The sequence below is a fragment of the Oryctolagus cuniculus genome, chromosome 16 (assembly GCF_051225735.1).
Source record: "Oryctolagus cuniculus isolate XC-2025 breed Fujian yellow rabbit chromosome 16, ASM5122573v1, whole genome shotgun sequence".
Classification (NCBI taxonomy): Eukaryota; Metazoa; Chordata; class Mammalia; order Lagomorpha; family Leporidae; genus Oryctolagus; species Oryctolagus cuniculus.
Genome location: NC_142882.1, coordinates 91,964,290 through 91,985,545, shown reverse-complemented (window position 1 = coordinate 91,985,545; position 21,256 = coordinate 91,964,290). Strand labels below are relative to the sequence as shown.

Here is a 21,256-nt window from a genome sequence, read left to right as displayed (position 1 = left end):
TTGGGATTGCAAATGGCAGTCTTGATAGGTGGCAGCTTAACTCACTGTACCACAGCGCCAGTCCTGGCTTTTCAGACTTTTACCTGAAGGGTCCGGCACTGTGGTGTTGCAGGTAAAGCCGCCGTCTGCAGTGCCTTCATCCCATATGGGCACCGGTTCAAGTCCCAGCTGCTCCATTTCCGATCCAGTTCTCTGCTAAGGCCTGGGAAAGCAGTGGAAGATGGCTCAAGTCCTTGGGCCCCTGCACCCACATGGGAGACCCAGAGGAAGCTTCCGGCTCCTGGCTTTGGATCAGCCCAGCCCTAATTGTTGTAGCCATCTGGGGAGTGAACCAGTGGAAGAAGTATCTCTCTCTGTCTCCTTTTCTCTCTGTAACTGCCTTTCAAATAAATAAATCGGGGGAAAAAAAAAAAAAGAATCTGGACTCCGGAAAGGTTCAGCAATCCTTGCGTCTACGAACTGGGAGGGCGTGGGAGCAGGTGGCGTTGGTGTGCTGCGGCTGGGTGTCCCGTCCCGGAAGGGCTTGGGGCTGCAGTGTTCTGGGCTGGGGATGTTCACGTGGACTGCACACTGAGCATCCATCCTCCAAAACGCAATCCCAGGTGTCTGACACCTGATCCCTCGTGGGCACCCGTGCATCGCAGGTCTCTCGGTCAGGGAGGGCGTGCTCCTGGGCTCTGTCTTCAGGAGAGCACGGATGACAGAACTTTCCGTCTCTGTCGGCTCCGGGTGAGGATGTCGCTTTGTGGAGGGCTTGCCGCGTGTGCCGCTTAGAACCTCACGGGCTTCCATGGAGCTACAAAACAGGACTTGTGCACTGCTGGCCAATACCGGGGAAGCCGTGAGCCGCCGTGGCCAGGTCCCGCGTGCTGGAACACGCGTGGCCGCAAACAGACCTCTTTGGAGTTGCTGCCTGCTCTGACAGCCTGAGAAGTTCTAATTCCCTTCATCGTCGTAAACACACTCAGCAGAAATCCTAATTCCGCTAACGCTCGGTGAAGCTCAGTTTCTCCAGCGTTTCCGTCAGGGTGAACTGCACACAGCGCACTGTGATCAGGTCAGCCGCGTGCAGGTACACAGTTCAGTGGGAGGAAGCACATTCACCCCTTGTCGGACCTGCTCATCACCCCAACGGCGGGCTCCGTGCCTGCTCCTCGCCCGCGTGGGCCCTGTCTCTGTGGGTTTTCCTGTCGTGGGCCCTTCACGCAGGGCACTTGTGGATCGGTGCTGGCGGCTTGCTCACTCACTCTGTCGTGAAGCCCCGTGCGAGCACAGCCTGAGCCGCGGTCTCCTTGCTGCCTCACTCCGCCGCCGTCGGCGCCCTGTTCTGCTTCTCCGGTGATTGCCAGGGCGTGTGGTTTCAGTCCACCTTCTCAAGGCCGCGAGCCGCGCTGCCAGGGCCGCGGCTGTGCCTGCCGTTCCTCTGGGTTCCATGCCTGCACGTGGAGTTGCTGGGTCATGCTCTAATCCTCTGTCTCGTTTTTGAGGAATCCCATATAATTGTCAGCAGCAGCTGCACCGTTTCACACTCGCAGAGCGCGCCCACGAGCCCCGCTTTCTCCGCGTGCTTGCCAAGGCTCACTTCCTGCCTTTGTTCTTCCTGTGGTTCCTCCCTGTGGTTTCACTGGTGACTCCCTGGTGACGCCGAGCAGCTTTTCACGGGGCCATGGCCGTTCTGTGTCTTCTCTGGGACAGTGTCTCTTCCAGGCCTTAGCTTGCCTTTTATTTTATTTTGTTTTTAAAGATTTCTTTATTTATTTGAAAGCAAGAATTATAGAGAGAGAGGGAGAGACTGGGAGAGAGAGTTCCCACTCTCTGGTTCACTCCCCAAATGGCCCTAATGACCAGAGTTGGGCCAGGCAGAATCCAGGAGCCTGAGCTCCATCTGGGTCTCCCACGTGGGTGCAGGGGCCCAAGCACTTGGGCCGTCTGCTGCTGTGTTCCCAGGTGCGTTAGTGGGGAGCTTGTCGGAAGGGGAGCAGCTGGGACGTGGATGCCTGTTTTTGAATTGGGTTGTTCGTATTTTGTTGTTGCTGTGGGTGTTTTCTTTATATGCTCTGGGTATTCACCCTTGAGCAGGTAGATGATGTGTGAGTATTTTGACCAGTTCTGTGGTCTCTGTCTTCATCTTTGGACAGTGCCCTTTGCACAGAATTTTTTAAATGAAGTCCAGCTTATCTATTTTATTCTCCTTTTGTTGTCTGTGACACTGCTGTCATGTCCTAAAAATCACTGTCCGATCCAGCATCATGGAGGCTTCTACATGAGTTGACAGTTTTACCCTCACCTCCACGTCTCTTGTCCACGGTGAGTAGTTCTTGTTTCCAAGGTTAGGGTTCAGCCTCATGCTCCAGAGCGTTCTCCCAGCTCTGCCCTCCCCCGTGAGCGGCCTTGCCATCTGTTGTCTCTTTCATTCCATTTGTCCACGTCTGTCCTTGTGCCAGTATCACACTGTTTTAGTTACTGTGGCTTTGGAGTGAGTTTTGAATCAGGATTTGTGCATCTTCCAAGTGTATTCTTCCTTCTCAAGATGGATTGGCTGCTCTGGCTCCTGGGTGAAGTCGGGAATTTTAGGATTCTGCAGAAAATGCCGGTGGGATCTTGATTGAGATCGCATTGAATCCGTGCATCGTTTCCGGTCCTGTTTGACGTTAACAGTGTTAGTTTTCCAACGAGAACAGGGGATATCTTTCCATTTGTTGTGTCTGCTGTATATTCTCCTAGCAGTGTTGTACAGTTTGCTTGTTTAAAAAGGTTTATTTATTTGAAAGGCAGACAGAGTGCAGCCGGGTCCTGCTGGGGTGAGGACACCTGGGCGCACACCTGGCTTATCGGCCCCAGCTCCGCCGCGTCCTGGTCAGCTCCTCCGCTGCTGTTGGAGGACCCTAGAGGAGCATGCACAGAAAGCAAGGGTGGGGGTAAACTATACAGATTCGGCTGCTTCTGATCCTTCCAGTCCTGTGACGGCTGAGTGGTGTTTTTGTGCTTAGGGTCCAAATTAACTTCCTGTAGTCACCGTAACACACACACTCCCTCACTGTGCTGGGGCAGGAGCCGGCAAGCAGGGCGTGGGCAGGTTCCCTTCTCTCCTTGTGTCTGTGTCCCGTGTACTCTGCGTGTAACTGTGTGCTGTCTCCTGTTCTTTGGACACCCGTCAGGTAGGACCAGGGCTCACCCTGGTCACCTCGTGTTTGTTAACTGGGTTATCCATCTTCTCCCCGCAGCGCAGTCACACACTGTGCTGCCACGTAGGAGTTTAGGGATAATATAGTTCAGCCTATAACGGGGCTTCAGCTGGGATTTTTGTTATTTCAGTGGGTGGAGTTAATGCCTTTAATTTGATGCAGCACCAGGGCCAAGCAGGGGGAGAGCCAGATTTGCTGTCCCCCAAAACGCGGCTTGTTCTTGCCCACGGCTAGGAGAACCAGCACCTCCCAGGGATGCTCTGTGGTCCTGTCTGGTAAGATGCTTGCAACATTGAGCTTGCTGTGGCTAAAGTGCTGTTTCCCGAGTATGATGGAGACCTTAGGGTGTTGGTGGGTGACTGCGGTGAGCTGCCGATGTCCCTCTCCCTCTCCAGGTGCCCTTCTCCCACAGACCGGTGACTCGGCGAGGTTCCAGGGCGTGTGCCAGTCTCCCCACAGTGAGGGACAGAAGGTGCCCCTGAGCAGGCCTCCCAAGCACACCCGCAGCAACGTCTGGGAGCTCACCGCGTGCCAGGCTGCCCTCGAGCCGAGCCGGCTGTCCGTGGGGTCTTCTCAGGCATGGTGTCTCGCGGTCTTTGTGATCTGAAGAAGTAGAAGGGTCCCATGGCGTTAGCTGGTCACCCGATTGCTTTCGGTGTCACCAGGGATGTGTGAGCTTGGACATGGGATCCTGGCAGGGTCGTGCAGGTTGAGGACCAGACCCCTTCTGTTGTGAGCAGGGCAGCAGAGACCAGTGACAGGTCCCACGCAGCAGGAGCTGATGGCATGTTCGCCCCTGGTCCCCCTTGCTTTGCTTCTCTGTGAGATTCCACTGTGGTTTCCATTTGACTGTGGCACCTTTCTCTGGCCGAGTTCTGTGCTGCACACTTGCCTGCTGTTACCTGGGGTTTGATGTTCATGGTGGAGCAGGTGTCCCACCCCCACCCTCCACCCGAGGGGCTTCCAAAACCCAAGTGGCGAATGGAAGGACGGGGAACGCTGGAATATTTGCTGGCAAGGGGTGGCGGTGAAAAGGGCTGGTTCTTGGCCGGGGCTCGTCGGCCGGGTGTCCCTGCCTGTGATAAGCGGGTCCCCAGGTTCTCGTTTATGTCCCTGCCATGTTCATCTGTGAGGTTCCTCGTCTTCAGACACAGACTTGACTTTGAACGTCTGCCTCGTGGGGTGCGCCCGCAGCCCCAGTCCGCGGCTCTCTGGATGGCTTGTGAACCATCTCATCCGTTTGCGTCCCTCTGTTCTCTGCCTTTGGGGTCCTTGAGCAGACAGTGGCACGTTCCTGGTCTCTGGCTGGCTACAGGTACAGCGTGACTGCCGAGACATCTGCTGGTTTTTGTCTGGGAGTGAAGCAGACCTTGAGAGAAAGGCTCAAGTGTCGGAAAACCATCGGGTTGGACCCAGAGCTAGCATCCCCTGCACACCAGGAAATAGGTCATTTGAAGCCCCAGAGGCTCCTGAGGTTGGGGGTGACCTGTCTGTCCCATGAATGGGCCTGTGGGTTCTCATGGAGGCCCCCTTGGCCGTGGTGTTTTGTTCTTAAAGAGGCAGCGCCAGTCTCTCCGCCTTGATCTGAGCTGTGTGCGGCTGGTCTGCTTTGCGGACGGTGCCCATCACGCCCTCAGTCCTGAGAGCACAAAGCAGAGCTTCCCCGGCCCGCGTGATGGCTGGGCTTTAAGGGAGGTCCATGGCAGAGGTCCTCACTTTTCCCGCCGGCCCTCGCGTGTCCCGTCCTCTGCACAGCACAGACTCCAGGCGGGGGCCGTCCACGAGGGACCGTGTGGGTGTCGCCTTCACTGTCGGGTGCCCCCGGCTGCTTCCCAGGGCCCGGGAGTGTGCTGGAACCAGGGCGGCGCTCCCTGGCGGCTCTGTGGTCCTCCGAGGAAGTGCTCCGGGTCCTGCCGCGTCTACTCCTGCAGCGATCCAGCGCCGAGACTGGGCAGCGCGCATCGTCTTTCCTGGAAAATTAGCTGACAGTTCCAGAATTTCTCAGAACACGGAGTGATTTACAGTGGGCTCCGGTCTTGAGCAATTACAGCAATTAGACGGCTCTTCGGGGCTCTGTGGAGAAAAACGTCTTCTGAAAGTCTTCGGCTCACTAATACTTTTCTAATTGTAGCTTTTCACTAATAGCTGTGGCTTGGGCCGGATGTGTGACTCAGTCGGTGAGTCACTGATAGGCGACTGTGTGTGGGGAGAGCACCGCTGCGCTCGGCGTGTGCGTTTCTGTGGCCCGCTCCGCATCCGTGACGGGCACGGGGCTGCCCCTCTCGGAGGCTGCCTGTGCACCTCACAGTCCCGCCGTCTCCCGGGAGACCCCGACATGTTTCCCTGCTGGTGTCAGGCTGTTGCGGGCCTCAGGGAGGCAGGTGGGGTGGCCCAGCAGCAGCTCGGCCACACTGAGGGGCCCAGCCAGGGTCAACTTCCAACATTCCCTGGATGCTGATGGAGCATGGCCGCTGCCCGGTGCACTGGGTCCAGGGAGACGGCTAGGAGCTGGGTAGTCATCCCCGGGGCTCTGAGGTCCTGGTGGAGGACCCACTGGGGAGTGAGGTCCCCAGTGCGATGGTGATAATGATGTCTGAGTAAGAAAAGCAGGGGTCCCTGAGGAAGAGGAGGCACCGGGGAGGAAGTCGGAGCTTTCTCAGCTGGGAACGGGAGGGCTGTTGGGGGCCAGCAGGAGTCCTGTTCGTATGAGGGATTTTCAGAACTATCATGAAATGGTATCATACGCATCATTGTGAAAAAATGTATGTGTGGGTGTCAACATTTTTGGCACCAAGCTAAGCGTTCAGTTGCCGTTTGCACTCCTTGACTGAGGTGCCTGCACCTTGGCCTGCAGCTCCTTGTGTCCAAGCGTGAAGGCCCCAAAGTTCAGAAGACTTGCATCCCGTTGTGGCAGAACTGGGTCAAGCCGTCCGGCACCCGTGTGCCACACGCTCGGCCCCGCGGTGGGACGGGGTCGCCAGGACCACAGCGCCTGCATTCGTCGGGGTGGACACCACGCTGTCCTCCTTGTGCCCACACGGTCCTTAATTCTTGACCACTTCCGGCTGCCAGGTGGTGGGGAAGGGACCATGCCCCCGTGCTAGGTGTCACGGCAGATGTGAGAACATTCGCCATCTTCAGAGAAACGCAAAATGCAAAGCAAAGCGGGTCCCGTGCGGCCGTCTGTCAGCGTGGTCACCCTGCTTCCAAGTGTGGGTTTTCTGTCGTTGGTTAAGTCTGTTGTGGAAATTTCAAGAGATGGCTGACTTTAAAAAAAAAATTGAGATTATAATCTTTCCGAGTCCATAGAATCACAGAGGAATATTCACTTTTACAGCTTGGATGGCCTTGGGTTTGGGAAATCGTTTCTCACCAGTCTGGCAAAAGGCGGTCAGCTGGCTTGAGGTGTGGGGCAGCAGGAGCAGTCAGGAGCCCTTTATCGGAAACACCGGTTCCCTCTTCGCTCCCTTGTAAAGCTCGGGGGTGCACAATGAGGCGTCTTGGGGATGGGACCCCAAGTCCAAACAGGGACTCTGTGTGCGTTTCCTGCACAGCTGTGCACAGCCTGTGGGTGACTTCACACACTATTTTTAGTGCCCGTGTTCCGACTGAGGCCCCTCGAGCCAGGGCCAGGTATGGAATCCCCACGTGCAGCCCTGGTGTTGGTGCTCAGGGTTCCGGATATTTCAGAACTTCCTGTTCTGGGTTTTGGGATTAGAGATGCCCAACCCATGATTCTATTTTTGAGATTTCCTGGTTGATGAAGAAAAACACCCTTGCTTGTATTGAGATGCGGCTTCTTGGGACCCCTTGTAGTTCTACCCCAGGGCCTGCGCCTGCGCCTGGAGACAGGACAGTAGCGTGAAGGCTTGGGGACACCTGGGTCACGTGACCCCGGGTCATGTGTTGCTACCATTTCAGGGCTCTGTCCCTGAACCTTCGGTGGGGAGCCCACCCCTCAAGCACCAGGACTGGGCCCGGGCCTCCAGCGCTGTAGCTCTTCCTGCCTGAGTGACCACACGTGCAGGCATGGCAGGTGGATGTCTGCTGGCCTCTGTGTCCTTGGAGACCTTTGGTGGTGGTGCCTCCTGCACTGGCAGTCCACGTAGCAGGATACAAAGCTCCGTGAAGCACCCTCAGTGTGCCAGCTGCACAGGACCTGCTGCAATGGCTTTCTATGCCACCTAAGAAGTGAGTCTGGAGCAGTGACTGTGTGTGAGTTGAGGGTCCACTCCCGGACCATGTGTGGCTGGCGCTGACTGTGAGGGTTGTGTGAATCCTCTTTTTTCCCCTGATGCGCCTCTCCTGAACATGGAATGAAAAGATGAGTTTCTTTGATTCAAGCACATTCTGAGATCTGTCCATAGGAGCTGCCTCCAGCAGTTCCTGGAAGATGCTTATTATGAAAAAACCTGCCTGCATCTCATGGCTTTTCGCAGCAGCATAAGTTCACACTTGAATTCCATTTTCCGTGCCCATGCGTGCTCCTCCATCTTCACCTGCTCTCTCTGTGGGGCTGAGGAGGGAGCCGCCCCGTGTTTTGTGCAGGACTTGTACTTCCTCACGTTGGGATCGGCGTTGGTACCCAGGTTGACTTGTGGTGAGACTGAGGCTGAGGGGCCTGCCCTGGCCAGGTTGTAGTGCTGGACAGTGAGAAGAGTCGGCTCCAACCTCACTTCTCTCTGGTCCCAAATCGGAGTCGGTTTCCTGTCTGTCCCCTCTGGCTTCTTTTGGGGGTGTTGGCTGTGGTTGTGTCCCTCTTCCTTTGCCTCTGTGTGTCCTGCTAGATGGTCCTTTCACAGGGTGCTCTCCTACCCCAGCCTCTGGACCCCATGGGCCCTCAGTGTGGAGGGAGCCCCCATGGAGACTGGTGGCTGGGGGCAGAAGGAGAGTGGGTGGTGAGATGCAGGCTGGGGTCTGATGCGTGGTTCGTCCCACCCAGCACACCTCTGTTCACCTGCGTTGTGTTTTCAGCTGTTTGACTGACTTCCTCTTGGACACACTGAGCCTGCTTGTGGTTGCTGTGTGTCCTGTCTGGGTTCATGGCGCTGGTCTTTATTAATGGTCTTATGTTCTTTTCCCGTCTCCCTGTCTGGTAATTTTTGTTTGGATGCTAGACATTGTGAATTGTACGTACATGGTTGAGTACGTTGTTTTGTTGATTTTTTATGTTCCCTGAAACATGTTTTGAGTCTGGTTCTGGGAACACTTCAGCTTGTTAGGCGTCGTTTGATCCTTTGAAGCTTGCTTTTACTCTTTGTTAGCTGGGCCGGCAGCTGTGTTTGCACGCTGATTTGCCCTCACTGTTGGCAGGATCCTTCTGTGGATGGAGGTTTTCCACTTAGTGGGGTGGGAACAGACTTTTACCTGCTCCGTGTGAGCACCAGGGGTGGCTCTGCCTGCTTTCTCCAGAGGTTCTTCCCTTCCCCTGGTGTGAAGTCAGCAGTACTCAGCTAAAGATTTGGGAGGAACCCTGAGAGGGTCTCCAGAACTCCCCGCTCGGTCTGCCCCAGCTCCTCTCCCTGCCTACGTCTCCTGGAACTCTGTGTCTTTCTGCATGGGAAGACATGCGTCTTCCTTTAGTTTCCCTCCTTGCCCTGAGATCAGAAACCCTGTCCAGGTAGCGCAGCAGACACAAGCGGGGCTGGCGTCGCCTGTGTCCTCACTCTCAGAAACCACTACGCTGTGCTGCCTGGTGTCCAGTGTATGAAAAGCATTTTAATCTCTTAGTTATTTAAGGAGAGAGAGGGTACATCCAATCCCTGATAGTCCATGTTGGCCAGGAGCTCTGAAGTCACCGTGGTATTATTTTAACCATGGTTCTAGGAATAGATTAGCTCGGAACATTTCTCTGTAGGGTACAGACTCAGCCTTAGGATGGGAAAGAGGTTTGGAGGTCATGGGTCCAAGGGTCTGGTTCTGATGTTGAGGAAGCGGGCCCGGGGAGCGGGCATATTTGCTCAGTGTTGTACAGTCTGCAGACATTTGGCTCAGGCCACAGTAAGTTGTCACACGTGAAGGACAGGGGAGCTGCCTCGTGTGTTCCCTGCTGAGGCTGGGCCCCCATGGTCTTCCTGTGCTTTCCTTACGGGAGAGAGAAGCTTGGGGCAGAAGGGCTAATCCACTCTGTGCCCGGTGTCAGTCCAGTGGGGTCTCTTCTGTGTTTGCCTCTTGCCTCATAGAAATCTCCATGAATGGTGCCTCTCTGGAGTGTCTGTGAGCCACCGTCCCCTTTGCCATGGCCTTCCGTGCTGCTCGGAGCTGTTCTCTGCCCTTCCTGCTCGTCTCACCCCTGCTACTCAAGGGCTCCCACACCAGATCCACACACGCTGTGGAGACCTCACGCACCCTGTCCCACCTCCAGGTTCTTGGCCTCCAGCTGCCAGAGACCTTGCGCCCTGCCCGTGAGAGGGTCTTAGAAGCGAGGAGGGGCCCCTACCGAGGGACCTTTTTCTGGTCGTCTAGGACAATGAGAACTGTTTCCAGATTCTGTAGTTGGTGTTGAGAAAGTTGAACTCTGAGAAACTGGTTGGGAAAGTCCAAGAAAGAGCTGCCCCTTTGTCTCTCTGGGGAAAGGGTGCAGGTGCATTTGTGCCTCCTGCACACCTGATGCTCTCCCAGGAGAGGGTCTTGGTTGGTTGTTCCAGCTGCACGTACTTTGGTTCTCTGCTTTGAGAGTTGACGTTGCAGGCGGTTGTGGAACCAGGAGAGGAAGTGAGAAGCTCAGAGCTGAAGAAGCTGGGGTCAGCGTAGTTGCAGTGGCCGTGTGTACCCCGTTGTGTGGCCGCTGGTTGGCCATACCTGTCTCAGATGGGGAAGCTGAGGCTCAGAGTTGTGGGAGGATTGTTCTCACGGCCAGTGCATGAGATTCAAACTCCTCTTCCCAGCCGTGTTCTCCTCAGCCTTCAGGTAATGCCTTTTTTTTTTTTTAAAAGATGTATTAATTTATTTGAAAGGCAGAGTTAGAGGCAAAGGCAGAGAGAGAGAAAGGTCTTCCATTCACTGGTTCACTCCCCAAATGGCTGTAATTGCCTGAGCTGGACCGATCCAAAGCAAGGAGCCAGGAGCCAGGAGCTTCTTCTGGGTCTCCCACATGGGTTCAGGGACCCAAACACTTGGGCCGTCTTCTACTGCTTTCCCAGGCCATAGAAGAGAGCTGGATCGGAAGTGGAGCAGCCAGGACTTGAACTGGCGACCATATGGGATGCGGGCACTGCAGGCAACGGCTTTACCTGCTCCACCACTGCGCCTGCCCCAGTTAATGCCTTTTTGACTCAGCCCTTTTTCTCAGGCTCCTTAGTCCCCCAAAAGGAACTGGACATTGGCAGCGTTTGGGCCTGGACCCTGCAGCTCCCTGGGGCTCAGTGTGTGGGGATCCCCCGTGATGGTGGGGAAGGGGAGGGACAGGAGTGGGGACATTCAGGAGGGAAGCCTGCAGTCACTCCTCCATTTCTGGGACTTGGAGTTAGGGCTGGCCACAATGCCCTGAGGTCAGAGTAAAAATCTTACTCTGTCTGGAATCTGTTGCTTGCTATATTCACGCCGTAATCTATAGCCTACTGGACCTCTTGCGGCACTGGAAAGGCTGTGGTTGTCATTATTAAGTGGGTGGTTTAGAGATCTTTAATTTGCCAACTCTGAAGTAACCGTTGAGCTCTCAGTTGATTCAGGCTCTGCGTGCCAACCGTTGTACAGATCAGTGCCGGGGGCTGCACGTGGATGTCTTGCTGTCCAGTTGCCCTTTCTCAGGGGAAGGGGTTTGTGAACGTTGGGGTTGGAGGAAGCGATGGGTGGAGGTGTCAGGGTGAGGGCATGAGGTGGAGATGATGAGCTGATGGTGGAGCTGTTGCAGGTGGGGGAGGGGGAGGTGACGGAGGACATGGCGGGGTGGTGGAGGTTGTGGTGAAGTTTGGCGGTGCAGGAGGTGACAGAGTTGACAGAGATTGTGTTGGAGATGGTGGCAGAGATGGAGGTGATGGTGGAGGAGGTGGCGGCAGTGGCAGTGTTGTAGTAAAAATAGCAGCGGGCACTCACAAGTGGTGATTTATTTATGTGCCTGGCCACACGGAGTCTTCCCAGCAGTCCTCTGGGGCTGCCATCCTCCCCAAGGTCACGCCATCCCCCCGGCAGAGATTCCAGAGCTCCCCCTACTCCTTCAGGCTGACGGCCTCCTCGACGTGGGAATGCCCCGTCCAGAACAGGAGCAGAAGGGACTTGGCAGAGACGTTTTATTTTGGGAAAGCCATTCGTCAGGATTGACGGGCCCTGGGCGTGGGGCTCCTTCGACAGGTGATGGAACGGCTCTAAACTTAGCTGGTGACGAGGGCAGGGCGCCCGTCACGGCACGGGCTTCCCGCAGAGCCAGCGCTCGGGCCCTCACTCATCTCCCGGCGAAGCCGTGAGGGGGTGCGGGCCTCACAGATGCCCGTCGTTGGTAGACACTGAGCTGCGGCTCGCTGTGCCGGGCTGTGCCGGGCTCTGCCCAGTGTTGGCAGCTCCTGGGCTGCTCTTGCCCATGATGGCGAGAGGAGCTGCTCGTGGGGGTGGTGGTGGTGAGAATGCAGGCCCCGCTGGATGCTGTGGCTGCTCGGTGCTTGTGGGTCTGTGCTGGGTGGGCACGGGCAGCCCGGTGGAAACGTGATCGCTTTTCACACAGTAGCGTTTTGACGTCCACGTGCGGTTTCTTCACAGCGCCTCCCTTCCTCCACCTTCCTGAAGGCCACTTGTGTGCATGGGTTCCAAAAGGATTCTCTCGCGCCAAATTACTTGCCTTTTTTTTTTTTTTAATTTTTTGACAGGCAGAGTAGATAGTGAGGGAGAGAGAGACAGAGAGAAAGGTCTTCCTTTGCCGTTGGTTCACCCTCCAATGGCCGCTGCGGCCAGCACACCGCGCTGATCCAAAGGCAGGAGCCAGGTGCTTTTCCTGGTCTCCCATGGGGTGCAGGGCCCAAGCACTTGGGCCATCCTCCACTGCACTCCCTGGCCACAGCAGAGAGCTGGCCTGGAAGAGGGGCACCCGGGACAGAATCCGGTGCCCTGACCGGGACTAGAACCCGGTGTGCCGGCGCCGCTAGGTGGAGGATTAGCCTAGTGAGCCGCGGCGCCGGCCTACTTGCCTTTTAGTTCCATGTTCCGTGATTCTTTTTGAAGTACCTGTGTATATCAGTCAGAAAAGAAATCAAAATAAAACACAAGTGAATGGTTTTCAACTTTTTTGGTCGAGGCTGATGGCAGTTTTCAAGCTTAGAATGAAGAATCAGAAAGAAAAGATCAAGGCTTGAAGACATTGAATTAAACTCCTGAGAGTCAAAAATATAACTGCACCCGCAGACAGACGAGGTGGGAAGTCACGCTTTTGCTGCAGTGTGGCCAGTTTCCTGCCAGGCCCGAGCGTGTCCTGGGAGAATGGGGAAGTCAGCCTGCAGTGGGCCAGGGAGAGCCGTGGCTGTGCGTGTGTGTGCATGCGTGTGTGTTCTTGTGTCCATGTGGGTGTGCATGTGTGTGCATGTGGCTATGTGTGTGTGTTGGTGGTACTCACCAGGCCCCTTTTGTGGTCACATGGGGTCCGTTAGTTCATTTACAGGTGAGCCCATTGACCGAGAGCCCCATTGTCTGGCCCTAAACTCCCAAGCAGGGAGGCCAGGCTTGGCTGGGAGGGGTGTGTGTCGAGGGCCACTGTGCGTACGAGTAGGTGTTCAGCTTTCCTGGGAAGCACCTGCAGAGGAGAACCATGGTGGGGGGGGGGGGTGCTGCTTATCTGTGGATTTGGCACGGAGCGCACTTCCGGAGAAATGCCAAGTCGCCGCGCCGGCTGCCGCGGCTGCTACGAGAGGAGCAGTTTGCCCACTGTTCCGAGTGAAGAGGAGCCGGATGCTGTTTCCAGAGCCTGAACACATGCACACGACCTTTGGCCTGGCCGGGCTGCTTCTAGGGATGTAAGGCGGGTGAGGGAGACGCAGGCCGTGCGCCCGAGGTGTCTCTCGGGTTGCCATGCTACGTCCTGGAAGCGTCTCCCAGGCCAGGCTAGCATGTCCACAGGGTTGACACAAGAGGGCGTGGGCCCCTGGTTGCATGCGGGAACCCTGCACTCGGTGTTCTGGACGGGCAGCGTTCTGTGTCCTGTCCGCCCCGTCCCAGGGTCTTACGGGTGTTGTGTTCAGCCGACGGGGCGGGGAAGCCTTGGCTGGGGAACTGCAGAAACGGAGATCAGGCAGTGCCTGATAAGGGCTCCCGGAGTGAGGAGCCAGTGCCGTGGCCTCCGAGAAACCCTCCCCTCTGTGTGTGAAAGCGTGTGTCTCTCACACCAGCAGGAAAATGGTGCCGCGTGTGCATTCCCTCTGCGTGGCACGCTGAGTGCTGAGGGACTCGCGTGTGGTCAGGGACATTTCAACAGCCAGTACTGAAGCTGACACACAGGGGCTCCCACATAGGGGCTCTGTTGTGTTGTGGTCGGGGTGCTCTGGAGCCTGGGGTGTACCCCATCTTCCTGCTGCGTGGCAGGTGCAGCCCAGCCAGCACTGAGGGGTCTCGTGCTCCCTGCTGATGCCCGCAGGGGCCACGGTCACAAGGGCTGCGTGGCGCCCGTGTCATGCTGTGTGCTGAGTGTGCTGTATGTCAGAAGGATTCGTGTGTTTTCCACTCAAGGTACTCAGGGTTTATTGAGGCCTGGCCTTGTTTTAAGTCAAAAGGCATTAGTACTCTGCTTGTGACCAACATAACTCTCTCTCTTACACACACACAGTTTTTTCTCTCTCATGCATGCACACAGAGGTTCTCTTTCTCTCTCACACACACAGCACAGTTTTCTCTGTCTCTCATGCACGCACACACAGAGGTTCTCTCTCTCTCTCTCTTACACACACACACACACACACACACAGGTTCTCTCACACACACATAGTTTTCTCTCATGCATGCACACACAGAGGTTCACTCTCTCTCTCACACACACATAGTTTTCTCATGCATGCACACACAGAGGTTCTCTCTCACACACACACACAGTTTTCTCTCTGACACACACAGTTTACTGTCTGTCTTTTGTGCGTGCCCTCCCAGTCACATAGTGTCTGTGTAGTTTGGAAATAGGGCCAGAGATGAAAACCCTAGACCTATTTTCATAGGTTAACATCAAAAGTCTAATGACTGAATATTAGTAGTTCATATAAAGCACGCAAAAAGCACGTTTTGACCAAGTTGAGTTGAGTACAGTAATGCAAGGATGGTTTTTCTTCTTGAAGAAGATTCTGAACACATCCATTGTGTTCACTTAAAGGTTGAAGGGAAGAGGGATCATCTCAGCATACAGGAACATTTCAGCCAATTCTGAACTCAGCAAACAGCACCAAGACTCCCCAAGCCACACGGAAAGGGCAGCTCCTTCACCTGCTAACATTTGTCAGAAACCTAAGATCTGCGTCATGGAGAAATACGAGGGTACTACAGAAAGCCGGGGAAAATTGCGTTAAAAGACAAATTTAGTCTGATGCAGGCAGTTTTGAAATCCAGACATAGATTTTCCATAATATGCTTTTTGCCTGGACTTTGGAGACCCTGCATTAGTCGTGTCCCTGAATATGCAAAGTCAGACAAGGCGCCCACAGTTGCTGGAAGTTTTAGCCTGAGTAGTACAGCAAGAAACACAAATGGAAAGGAGATAAAATAATACAGTTCTCTAGATAGAAATTCCACACCGCAATGCAGAGACCCCCGGGGCCGAGTAAGAGTCTGTGAGGTGACAGATGGGACATGAGAGCCACACATGGCTCTTGGTGGTATCCTTGTACACCAGGGGAAGAGAGCCAGGAAACATGGGGATAAAGAAATGCTGTTTCTAATAGTGACCAGAATCCTAAAGTACCTAGGAATAAACGCAGCAGGTATCATAGGCTGTTGCTACAGAACCGCACAAAAGGCGGGAGCAGGTGGGGCGCTGCGCCGCGATCACGCGTCACGTGTGCCCAAACTCACCAGGGGCCTCGCCGTGCGGAAAACACGCAATCTGAAAAAGCTGTGTGGATTTCAGAACGTCCTCGCACCAAAATAAACTTGGATTTTAATTATCTTTCCCATGTGCTCTTGGGTGCCCCTTTGTATTTCTAAATTTAATGCAGGCGCAGCCACATTCCCCACAGAGTTTCGGTCAGATTTAACAGCTGCTTTCTAACTTTAAGAAGAAAAAGCAAAACTCACCAGGGCCAGGTTGGCGCTGAAGAACAGGGCCGGGAGCAGTGGACTGGCTGCAGGCACCGTGGGGGTCATCCCAGGGAAGAGAGTTTGCTGCTCCAAGCGCAGACAGAAAGACCGAGGGCCGGGAGGGACCGCCAGGAGGAGAGAGCACATTCGTGGGAAGAGTGCAGAGCAGTCACTGAGCGGAGGGGACAGAAGCTTCCAGAAGGGGCGGGCAGGGGCCAGGGCTGGGGGCCCAGGGGGCCGGAACCCTGGCCCACACTGGCGCAGCAGTCAGCTCCTGCCGGTTCACTAACTAAAGGTGAAAAAGCAACATGTCTTTTAGATATCTGAATACCACGACTTACTGAGTAGTGAGAATATTTATATCCTCGTGCTCCCAGCTCAGACAGACTTTCCTAAGTCACACAGCACAGCCATGAAGGGAAAATGCTAAGTTTGGGTATTACAAGTTCAAATTCCTGTACAGACATAAGAGCCGATAGTTAAAATGCTGAAGGCACACTTCAGCCTGGCAAGAACCATCTGCAATGCCTGTAACACGGGGAGCATTAGTATCTTCTGTTTATTTCTTTTGAATCCTATAAACCCTATAAATAGAAGAAGATAAACAATCAAATAGAAGAGGGGCAGGGCAGGCAGTGTGCAGCAGAGGCCGGGTGGGTGTATGCTCTGCACACTCGCTGCCCGGGAGAAACAGGGACACCCACGGGGCTGGAAGGCACGGACGCCGGAGCCCAGGCCCGGCGCGGGAGCAGAGAGGCACCGTCCCTCTTTCAAGTGTGTCCAGGTTCGGGCGCTCTTGGCGCTCTGGAGGCCCCGGGCGTCTGCACTGAGTGGGCCTGGGCTTGCAGCTCTGGCCCCGCGGCGCGGCCAGCCCCTCCCTCCTCGGGGTGGGCCCCTTCCTGGGGGTGGGGCAGCCAGCGTGGAGCTGGGCCTCCAGCACAGCCTGCAGGAGCCGACGTGTCCTCCCTCCTCTCCGCCGGATGCCAAACCCGACGCGCTGGGCTCTTTTCTCACCAGATGCCGCGGGACGTAGCAGGGCTGGTTTTCTAGTTGGCCCGTCAGGACGCCGCGGGCCCGGGGGGAGGGGGCTGCCTGATGTGCAGAGGAGAGGAGAGGATTAGCCGGGACCCCCCCCAGCCTGCCCCTGCGGCCCACCGGAGGGGGCGCCTCGCCTCCGGCCACGTTGCAGGGCTCAGCCGCTCGTCTTCCTCTTTGTGCGACAGCTGCTGAGGGCCCGCCATGCTTTTCTGAGCAGCTGTGGGAAGGCAGGCGTTCTACTTCGAAAGCAGCTGACTTAGTGATGGCTGGAATCACTCTCGACAGCTTTGCACACGTATTTCCTTGCTGTGGTAGAACATGGAAGACAGAATTCCCCCTTTTAGCCGTCTTTGAGGGTACCCGACTCGGCTCAGCTTCCACTGGCCCTTTGCAAAGTTTCGGCCAATAAAGCCATGAGTTTCTGTGCCCGCTAAGCACTGATTCCCTGGGCCCCGTGACCTGTGATCCACTTCCCGGCTCTCTGAATTTGCCTGTCCCGGGTGCCCCCGTGACTGGAATCACTGGTGTTTGTCCTGTTGTCGCTAGTTTCTTCTAGCTGAGTGTGACAATCCCGGGATCCCTGTGTGTTGTCACCTGGGCTCTACCATGTGGATGGCCCTCCTTCCCGGATCCATCCCTTAGACACACGCGTGGGTGCTGTGAGTGTGCCTGCCATGCCCCTCGGTGACCCGGAGCTGAGGCTGTGTCCCTGGGCCTCTCACGTGAAGTCCAGGTACAAAAGTGCATGGAGTCGCTGGGCCCCGATGGGTTTGCAGGCGTGGGGGGCACCGTGGCTCCGTGGCGAGCGTCAGGAAGGGCTGCCCTTGGACGCTGTGTTCATCTGAGGATGCGCTCCCTTGGGCAGCGGAGTCTGTTTCTTCTGTACCATCAGGCGGACAGTGCGTTCTTTGCAGAAAGGTTGTGAGCCCTGCGAGGCGGTGGCATTGAGTGGATGATGCCCAGCCTGCCCAGTGGCCCCTGGGAGAGGGAGTCTCACCCTGGAGGGAGACAAGGCGCCCTGCAGCACCCATGTGCTCTGAGCCAGTGTCAGGAGTTTACTTCAAGGAAGTGTGTGTGTGTGTGTGTGTGTGTGTCTCAGTCAGCGTATTCACCCAGAGAAGGGGGAAACTGAAAAGTACAACTGCTCAGTTCAGCATCCACAGCCTTCCGTGGCTGTGGAGTCCTCTCTGTCTGTACCTGCACTGAGTGTCCAGTGACGTGGGAGGATACGCAGGTCCACGAGGGAGAACACAGGTGAGCTCTTCCCGCCAGCTCCCCCAGGACCTGCACACCTTGCTGTGGGGTCGAGATGCACAAGAGCGGGGAGAAGAGTCCCCGTAATCCCTCCCTGGCGAGCTGGCGGTGTTCACATTCCTGTGCCCTGTGGCACACGGCATCTGCATGCCGGTGCCCGCCTCTGCTCCCAGGCCAGGGTGACGGATGCTGGGGCACCTGTGAGGTGCACCCCAACTCGCCGCCGCCTTCTCTGTTTCTCAGAGGACTTCCCTGTTGGAGAAATTGGCTCCTAGTGGATTGGGACGAGTGCTTTATGTTGTAGCCCATCCAACCCTGCTCAGTCTTACTGGCTCCCTGTGCAGAGGCAGTGAGGCCGGTGGGAGCAGAGTTGCCCAGACCACAGCACGGGGAGTTAGGGGGCTGGGCATGGGACTGCCTGCCCCTGGATCAGCCTTGTTTCTCACTCCAGCCCCCCAGCATTTTCTTTTCCTTTTGACTCTTCAGCCATGGGCATCAGACTAGCCTTGGCCACGAAAGCAGCCAAGGTGCAGGACCCCTGCCGTCAGCTCCCTGCGCATTTTGTGCTTCCGCAGAGGCTTGTGTCTTCTGTAGAGAGACGGCGTGGAGGAGCCTGCGTTCCTGGCTTCCCGGTGCGACCAGCTGTAGAACTGGCCTCTCAGGGTCACCTCCACAACGTCTCAGGCGCTCTCAAGTCCTGCTGCTCCTTTGTCCCCTCGAGCGATGACTGCACCCTGTTCGGGCTTCCTGTTCCCATTTGCTGTCAGGATCCTAGCAACTCCAGTCTCCCGTTCCCCCGTTCCACATGTCCCCTCCCTCACCACTCGCTCATTCGTGTACCACACTAGTCCGTGGCTTGCCGGGGCCTCGGGGTGCGGTAGTGAGCGCCGAGTCGTTTCTAACCTTGGGCCACCTAACGGATGGGGGGTTTTGTCCCAGGAAGCCTAAGTCCTTCTAGAAGTAGCGGGGTGTCGCTTATCAGGAAGTCATTCTCCCCTTTAATTAAGATCCATGATCAGAGAATATCTTTGGGTTTCCCTTGGGTAATGAATGTGAGTATCCTCTCTCCTATAATCCAATATTATGTTTTATCCGTTATATTACATTTTAGCTCCATTTAACTGTTTTTGTTTAAACCGTAGCTAACCAGTTTTAACCAGCCAGATAAACATATTTATTTTGGAATGAATTATTTTTATGTAAAATCTTCATCTCTGTTCCCAGAGAGGGGCCTCTGAGCGCCAGACCTTCAGCAAGGTTTACAAAAGAGCGGGAACCCACCCGTCTCAGTGCAGCGCGCACTGTCACCTTCAAAAGCCGTCCTGCCGCGATGGTGACGTGGTCATCGTTGTAGTCCACGTAGGTCCCCAGGCCTGGGCGTTCCGTCCCAGTGAGCAGCACCTTCACACCTGCAGCTCCCCACAGAGACTGCTGCGGGGTCCCGTGTGGCGTGGCACCCGCGGCCTGCCCGGGGACCTCGCCTCTGCTGTTTCCCCGTGGCCAACAGCCTGTCCCCCTAGATTCCCTCTGACAACGAAGGTCCTTTGTAATGGTCCTGACCTTTCCAGAGGTGGGACCAGGAGTTGCCACACTGGTCGTTAACCCTCTCCTCACCGTGGATGTGCTTTTAAGTGTATTGAGAAGTAACCCCGGCAGGTTCCCACTCTGCACGAGTCAGGTGGCTAGATGGACCTGCTGGTGCCTCCAGCAGGGCTCAGCACAGTGAGCAGGGCCAGCGTGCCCTGGCTGCAGACCGGGATCCACTGGATCACTGCTTTCACCTTGAGAAAGGCGCAGCCCCAGGGACCTGGGTCTCTGATTCCAGGGACTAACTCGCACACGGCTAGCTGAAGTGGGCGGTGATTTCACAGGCGCAGGCCACTGGCTGGCGTGCATGGCTTCTGGCCCCAGCCAGGGGAGCAGGCTCCGTTTGCCAGCTCTTCCGGGTTGGCGGATGTAGTGTGGTAGACCCTCGGGTAGTGAGTGTCCCCACAGCTCTCCACCCCTGCTTCCGGAAGGCCCTGGAATCTGTCTTTGGTGGTCCAGATGCATGTGGACAGCTGGGCTGTTCCCCAAGCTTCCCCTGGTCAAAATGTAGGAAGGAGGCAGTGTCCAGCTGTGCCCCGGGCCTGGTGGCCCAGTGACTCGGCCTCACTCCCTCCACCTGAGATATGTAAAACGTCCACTTGGCTGGCTCGGTAGGAGAACTGGACACCAGTGGCTGCAGCTCGAGCCTCTGGTAGCTGCTCAAGGGTGGCGGCCAGAGTTTTCAGCACGCCCTACAGAGCTGCCTCGGAACGATCGTGGGCAAGCGGCGTCACCGGACAGCGTGGAGTCCCGTGGACTCAGGTCCGCTCTCCCCGAGATGAAAATCAGAGCCTGTCTGCTGCTCTCTGAGCTCAGCCTGTGCATCCCCCTGCCCCCGTCTGCGCCAGCACCGTGAGTGTCTCCCGGACCGCCAAGTACACGTCCCTTCTCCTGGGACACGCATCAGAAGCGCCACTGTAGGCAGGGTCTTCAGAAAGGTCATGGAAAACTCGTATTATGAGCAAGCACGGATTGCAAAGTTTTTACATCGAAAAAACTTGGCCTTTAATTGAAGCCCATTTTTGTTCCATGAACTTCTTGAAGTCCCCTTGTGTGTGCCTTCATTTGTCATCATTGATGAGCAGTTGTCACAAAAATAGCCAGCGTTCTGCTCGGAGCCGTCCTGGCCTTGGCCGCTGTAACGCAATGCACAGCCTGGGCTTAGCTGCAGCAGAGACGTTTTCTCAGCTCCAGCAGCCGGAAGCCCGAGAGCACGGCCCTGGCAGGTTCCGTGGGGGAGGGTGGAAGGGCACTCGGACTCTCTGGGTTCCGCAGTCGTGACCCTGTCACCTTCCAAAGGCTCCACCTCCTCAGAGCGCCGCTCAGGGATCCGTGGTGAGCCCGTAGATTCTCAGGGGCACAGATGTTCTCTCCAACCCAGGGCTTGGGTTCTCAGGGTCTCAGGGTCCCAGGGTCCTGCCTCTTCCCACAGGGCTCCCAGGTGGCCCTGCTTGGAGCAGGTTGAGGGGCAGCTCCCAGTGCCCGCCCTCGGCCTCCTGAGTGTCCCGTCCTTCTGGGTAAAAGCCACAGCTGCGTCCACATCCTGGGGAGCCGGCGCCTCTCTCCTGGGCTTCCCAGTTCTGGGAGCCGTGCCATTTCTTGGAACCGCTGGGCACTGTTCTCCTGGGATGACTTTCCCCCTCTGGATGCCTTTGAATTTAGCCTCTTTTTGGAGCTGAGTGCCCTCCCCTTGACTGTCTTGCCTGTAAACAGAGATCGCATTTTAAAACCCTTCTCTGCCAAGCAGTGAGCATAACCATGCTGGGAGAATTTCTGGCCTCTGGGATGTGTTTATAGAGCGGGAACTTCATTAACTCGGCCAAGGTTCTCTCTGTCTGGGGACACACACCACACTGTGTACTTCCTTTAACTTCCCACCCATCCCAAACTCTCAGTTTGAGGCATCCCCTTCCAGCTGGGAACTTCTCTTTCTCACCACCAGGCCCTGTCCACCCCATCATCTGCCTGCTGGGGCCTGTCTACCCGCCACCTACCCA

At 56.2% G+C, this 21,256-nt stretch overlaps 1 protein-coding gene and 1 long non-coding RNA gene across 4 annotated transcripts in view; one reads left to right on the top strand and one right to left on the bottom strand.

Annotated features, from left to right (window-relative positions):
• The window catches only part of GRB10 (growth factor receptor bound protein 10), a 113,300-nt gene that overhangs the window by 43,493 nt on the left and 48,551 nt on the right, over positions 1–21,256 (top strand). The gene's annotated exons all lie outside the window — the stretch shown is intronic.
• The window catches only part of LOC138845824 (uncharacterized), a 30,366-nt gene continuing 10,861 nt past the window's right edge, over positions 1,752–21,256 (bottom strand). Inside the window, exon 4 of the long non-coding RNA XR_016222933.1 lies at positions 1,752–20,962. This is a non-coding gene — a long non-coding RNA (uncharacterized LOC138845824). The remainder of the gene's footprint in view (positions 20,963–21,256) is intronic.